The sequence below is a fragment of the Rhipicephalus sanguineus genome, chromosome 10 (genome assembly GCF_013339695.2).
Source record: "Rhipicephalus sanguineus isolate Rsan-2018 chromosome 10, BIME_Rsan_1.4, whole genome shotgun sequence".
NCBI lineage: Eukaryota > Metazoa > Arthropoda > Arachnida > Ixodida > Ixodidae > Rhipicephalus > Rhipicephalus sanguineus.
In genome coordinates, this window is record NC_051185.1 from 33,617,120 (window position 1) to 33,624,104 (window position 6,985).

A 6,985-nucleotide genomic window follows, 5' to 3' on the forward strand; every position below is an offset into this window, starting at 1 on the left:
TTCTAGTATTTTCGCAATGTCTTTTACTTCCCACGCACTGCACGTAGCGTAGCAAACTAGTCCTAGTTGACCCATCTGCCGGCCTCTCTACTTTCGCGATCGCGGAAAAATCGGTTGTTTTTGGGTAGTCCACGAAATATTTTTTTTTTGCCTGCCACACATATTAATTATTGCTACAGGGGTATCGAACGGTAGAGAAGGAATTGGTCTTTCTAGCAGTATTAATTTCAATTAACAAATTAATTTTCATTATTATGAAAAATTATTAAAGAAAAACTGAGCGAAAAGAAAAAAATTATAAAAACATCAGTGCTGCTCTGCACAGGGTAAACATAAAAAAATCGAAGTATACGTTATGAACGCAAGGGTCTCATAGAATGTTAGTGCGAATATAAGCTCTGGAAGTACACCGGTGATTTACGTAATATAAAAATATAGCCACTAGTACTGATCATGCCACCCCGCGAAGCATTTTCTCGACGCGGCGAAACAAAGGCTGGCTGCACATGTATCGCAAAAAAAAAAACAACCTTTTCTGCTCAACTAATCTGGAATAGTTTCCAGATCTGGTATATTTCAATGTTTGGGGTAGGTGCTGGGGTGCCTGAGGCACCTTCATGTGTATTCGTTAAAGTGAACAGTGCAAACCATTTTGAATCTGCAAAAACCCATAATTTATAGCCCCAATTAACCACTCTGTCCCTTGTGTACTGCCGAATACAACACCGAGCTTCAGATTTCACCATTTTCTCATCCACGGAAACGTTCCGACGCGGTTGAAAAAATAGCGTAGAAGAATCATTTATGTGTTCCATAAATAGACACGTGGTGAAGCTTCCCGCAGGGATGCGACGGTGGTCTTCTCCGGATCAGAAACACTCAAAAAGGCAAGCAACGCCTTGAACATTTTCCGTGGCATCACTGACGGTGGACGAACGCCTTGAAGTGTGTTTCGTCGACAACGGCAATGCAGGCGCGGGATTTGAACGATTCTCATTCACACCAGATGTCCGTCAAACTTGTGCATCTCCTTTTCAGTAGCCTCCCTCTAGGATCCGTGCCTTCACTGTACGTTGGATTTTCGAAGGTATGCCTGCACGCATACTTATCTGTGTGGTTGCATATGTCTCTGACGACTTGTGCGGTGAAAGACAACACGAAGAAGCCATGGACCGCCGGGAACTCCGGAGCGCTGGGTCAAAGTCCACTCGGTGCCGTCTTCGCGGAGAGAACTCCGCTCTTTCTGCAGCCGGCGCGAAATGTTCTTGCCCTAATGAAGTTAACACCTTGCAGGTAAGAGCTGCTACATTTAGTACGCACCGGATAGGTTTACATCGACGCGCGGCAGCGACAAAACGATCCAGGAGAGGATGAAACTTACCGGCGAATAGCTGCTGATGTTCCGGGGTGGCTTGACGCACTTTTCCCGTCCGTACTGAAGTCTGACGGATCGAAATCGTTTTCCGTGTCTCTGCTGCTATTGTCATCCAAAGATTCCCGCTCAGATTCCTCCGAATCCGTCGAAATTCGCCGTTTTCGTGGAGCACCCGCGAACTACGTCGGCGCCATGTCTGAAACAACGAGCACTCACATACCCGACTGCGAACGAGCTTTAAAAATTTCCCCGCGATGGAAAAACGAACCTCACAAGCGAAACAGGTGAAAAAGATGCTCTTGATAAGATAAAGAAGAGGACGAAGAGAGCGCGCATCGGCCAAGTTATTGCGTTTCACGCGCTAGAGAGGTACAGTCATTTCACCATGATGACAGTTTTCGCGAACGCGTATGGCATAACGAAACGCACAACAGCTCCGCTGGAAGGAGGCATGCACCTACTACTACTGACCGACATATGGACACTTCGGCTCCTCTCAGCTCTATACAAGTGCTGGATGCTCTTACCGCAGTGCTTGAAAGCATCGTATCAAGCCATAGCCTATCCATTAGCCTTCCTCAGTGAAGTCAAGGCACGTATCTTTTAAGGCGAAAGCCTTAGATACCTCATCAAACACGAAAAGTGACCGTCGATGTCTACAAAAATTATAAAAAACCTCATGTGATGACGTCACCCTATGACGTCATATTGAGATCTTACATAAACAAGCTTGACACATCATGGTGTCGTCATTATCACAACGTGACGTAATCTGATGGCGTCATCATGCATGACAACGTCGCTTGTTCATAGGTGTGGCCGTTCACGGCGGCACGTAAGGTGCAGAAACATTGCGTTGCCTGCTTCCTGGAGGCAGTGCAAAACCACGCTAGGCGCAGAAAGCTTTCGAGGGCGGGGGGTATCAACACAATCGACTGAGAAAAAAAAAAAAAAGAAGACTACTGTCACCTTCAAGTCAACATAGGCGAATGCATGAGGGACCTTGTGAGTTATTCAACAGGGTTCCAGCTCGGAAATCCAGAATTCCTGACTTTAGGCTCTAAAATTCTCTAAGCATATCGGATTATGAATCGTTCTTGTCAACCAGGAAGAGGAGAGGCTTGCTGCCGGCACGAGACGAGCCGAGCATGCGCAGAGGGGGTGTGGACGGCGCCGCCGACGCCGCAGGTGCGACTAAGAAATGCTCCACATTTAAAAGACGCTATTTTCTGCCTCCCATCGTGGGGGCACGGCTCAGCGCATTCAGGGATGGGGAGGGGGAAGTAAAGATGATAGGAAGGAGGAGAGAAGATAGGAAGAAGGACGGAGTAGATGACAACGGAATATCTTGTCAGAACAGGTAGGAGCACGAAGCCAAGGCGTTCGTGTATAGCCAAGGCGTTCGTGTAAACTCAAGGAAGGCTCGCAGGCCTGGTATCTTGGTCTGTGCGGGGGAGAGCAAGTCGTCGACAGTTGTCGCAGGGAGACCAAGCAGGTGATAGCGGCTCACCATCTCGCAACGTTCAACGGCCAGAGCAGGGCAGGAGCGAATCTTATGCTGCAGCGTTTATTCGTTACCGCATCTGCGGCACGCAAGCGAAGAGCAGCGACCCGTGGAGTACATGCGTGCCGCAGGCCAGGCGCTGCTAAAGTCCCTGAAACTTCGTAAAGTAGCGACACTTTCCTCCTCCGCTCGCGTTCCTCCTCGTTCTCCTCTCCTTCGCACTCCCTTTTCGAGCATGGCGCCACCTACCTTGCTCCTGCATAGCAGACGACGCTTCGCGAAGGGAACGCGCGCTTGCCAGGCGACGCGCTTTAAGCATTCGCACTAGCCGTCTAGCTCTTTGTAGCCTTTTTTAAAATTATATGTTGTTTAGGAGATGTTAAAACACGTTTGTAAAGGATATGTGTGATGTTGAACGTTAATATCCCGCTCTACATGAAGCCTTCTGAAACCTATACGTCGTACACGTCGTCCTCGGGAGGCGAATTCGTCGCGCATACCAATGACGCACTGAGGCTGCCAGTACGCACTAGAGGTAGCTGTTCCGAAGTATCGGTTGGGTAAATATAGTTAACGCCGTTATACGTGCCTGTATTATGTAGCACTGTACACTGCAATACAGAAGGGCGTATTTGAGGCATCTCTTTCCCACAAAACAATATCCAGCATGTGGCTCACTTGTTTTTTTTCGTTTTCACCAAATCTCTGCGCTCGCTATTTCCTCTTAACTGTTTAGCAACCTCACAAAAAGGGCTTGCTATGGGGCGAATTCCTGTCCCGAAGCAATCACTATCAATCTCGCGTGTCTTTCCTTGCATTATCGCCGGGCGCGCCGTACTTTCAGGTCACGAATAGCGTGTGCGTTATTAAAAAGCATACTTGATAGGAAAGTGGCGAGCGCCGAGTTTTCAAGAAAGGAAGCGCAAACTAGCCAGAGGACGGTTATTGGTGAGGGGCAAGAAGACTCCACAAAGGGTGCGGACAGTTTTTAGACTGCAAGAAACACATGGGCAATGGGTGTTGGCTGTATTAAGAGTGGCCACTATTATTTATTTAGAAAATGACTGTCAGTGCAAGCAGCAGCTCGGAGCTTCATTGAAAGAAGAATGCGCACGAAGTCGTACATCATTTCCAGTCAATACAATTAGACAGCGTTGGTTGATTCGTTAAGAGATTAGAAGCACCAACCATAGTGCGCAAGTGTGCCTCGTAGACGCACTTGACATACGAACTATACTCGCTGCTCAATGAACGAGCAAGCGAACGAATAAACTAGCCTGCCACCGTAAACGTTTCCTTCGCGAGAGCTCCACTCGCGGATAATAATAACATCTGGGTTTTTACGTCCCAATACCACGATATGACTATGAGAGACGCCGTAGTGGAGGGCTCTGGAAATTTTGACCGTCTGATGTTCTTTAACGAACGCTGACATCGCACGGCACACTGGCTTCAAGCTATTCGCCTCCATCGAAATGTGACCGCCGCGGTCGGTCGCGACCTACGGGTCAGCAGCCGAGCACCGCAACTTCTGCTTCACCGCGGCGGAAAGCCACTCGCGGATATAAACCTCCACACGAAATGGCACGTAAACTTTCGCGCTAAATAACACGTGTACGTGAGGTTCCTAAACGATGAATGCACCCTGCGACTCGGTTGGACACACACGCTTTGCCTACCTACCTTCTATCGCAGGTCCACCGGCGGATCTGTCGACATCAAAGAGCCAGAGAAAGCTATTTGCTACAGGAAAATAAAAAAAAAGAAAACTGAGCACGCAACAAAAACAAACAGAGACTACCACACCTAATGTGAGCTTTCACACGGCAACCTTGTTTCTTCAAAAGAACTGCGCCGAATCTCTGAAGTTTCGCAATCACATTTTCGAAAAAAAACAAACAGTGCAGACCCCGCAGAAGCAGCAATAAAACGTGTGAGGAATAGCGACATGCTGCCCAAATAACTGAGACGTGTCTACGGCGTTATAGCACGCAGCGATTTGCGCGAACCTCGACGAGTACTTATAGTGAGAGGATAGCAACTTACATCGCATAGTCGCGTCGAAAACGTCGGCCGAAAGTTCTATCGTCCGATTCGGTGTAACCAAGCCTTCCTTCGCAACTCGTTGCGCTTCCCGGACGGTATCATGAACAGCTTTTTGCCTTCACTCGATTTGTTTCGGCATCCAAAAGCGCAGCAGAAGCCCATGGCAACCAACCGTGACGTCGGTCTTGTGTGCAAGGTATCTCAGAGCACTACGCACGCGGAATGGAAAGCGCGTATCCATAAAACACATGCGCTGAGAACCAGCGAGCCCGCGCTTCGAGAGCGAAGATGGCCGTCGCGAGCGACTGTAAACAAACGAACGCTACGAGTGGTCCCACGTGACGGCAGTTGGCCAATGCCGACGCGGCGTCAGCCTCGGAGAGGGCAGATGAGGGAGCAAAGAGAGGAGGCGCGCTTTTATGCACGTATGTCGCTACTTTACGAAGTTTCAGGGACTTTAGGCGCTGCCGGTTCGAAGGCGAAGCGGTAGCCACCACTTGTGTCTCTCCAGGGTGGTCTCCGGTACGGGTGGCGGTGGTTTGTCGCTTGCCATCTACTTGATGGGGTGGCAGTTGTTAGCAGTTGCCGCAGTCGTTGCACGGACTAGTCCGACAGGGTACCGCCTTGGTGAGGGGGTCGTCGCCGTGGTGTGCTGCCTTTGCGGCGGCGTCCGCCTCCTCAATTCCAGCTGACACCAGTGCGTGAAAGCATCGTTTAGGGCGAGATGCTAATCGAAGACACGTTTTTTAATAAGCACCCTAGATCAATGAAACTTCGATTGTTTTTAGAGATAGTTATGCTGATTTGAAATACATAATTACTTTGCTTGCGAGTTGCATACTTTTTGTTCTGCATCATGAGAAAAGTGTAAAACATAGTCCTTGTAGCCCGCCTTTTTTCCGATCCTTAAACTTCTATGCATTTTGACAATTAATGGCTCATATGGTTCCATTTGAACAGTATAGTGCCGAAAACTATCCAGAAAGTGCACAGAAAATATTTACTAGACGTGAAATATTCAAACATGAGAAACCCATTATTACCTAGACCCCAGTAAAGGTTTACATGCAAATTTTCTAATATGCATAAATAACATTAAGATTTGGAGGAGATAACTCCACTTCACACACCTTAGAGAAAATATGGGAAAAATTTCATGCAGATCCGTGCACATGAAGTACTGAAAACAAGAGGGGCACGCTGAAAAATTTGCCGAAAAGTGTGTTTTTTGAAAAACGATGTTTAAAGTTAAAATTAGATGTTTATTTATGAACCAAGTAACGAAATCCGATCAAAATTACACACAAAAGAGGTAAATTGTTCTTTTAGTAGCCACTGCCACCAAAATGAGCCAGTGCCGTAAGTTTCTCCTACACAGCTCTTTCGAGCAGAGTAGGTATTGCGCGAGCTCCCGCTGCCGTCGGTTCTGCTTGCGATCGGTCCGTCGCTCGCCGCCCATACGCTGGCCTCCTCGCTCGAAGCAACTCGCCGTAACGTATACGTCATCGAAAGAATACTTTCGGGGCACTCGCTGTTCTCGCATTTTAGTGCCAGAAACGACGCCTTTGCGTTTGTAAGCTGGTTCCCGGACGCGTATACCCGAACGGTGACACGTTGGACACTCTGCACCGATCACGAGGATGTTCAATGCTGTTATGTCAGCGATCAAGGAAGACTCTTTCTACCGTGATCTTTCTTCGTCGTCGAATAGTCCGATCTTCTCTTTGAGAGGCACTGACATACTCGAACGCCGCGGCAACCTCGTCGGAAGCATCGCCGCCGCCGTCGCTAGGCCTCGCGGCAGCAGACGCACTTGCCTTTCGGCGAGTGTTTGGCTTCGATTTGCGCCGGCGTCCTCGAAATTTGTTCACCGAGCGATACTTCACTGGCCGGTGACTGCGTTTGCTACGGTTCTCTTCGTCCATTATGAAAATAAATACACGAGAGAAACGTTGCTCAGCTGCGTCACTCGATGAAACACCGACCCTGAAAGCAGGCTTCTCAACACGCAAGACGCGCAGCGGCCAATGGCGGTCCCCGATCCATACCCCGTGATTTAA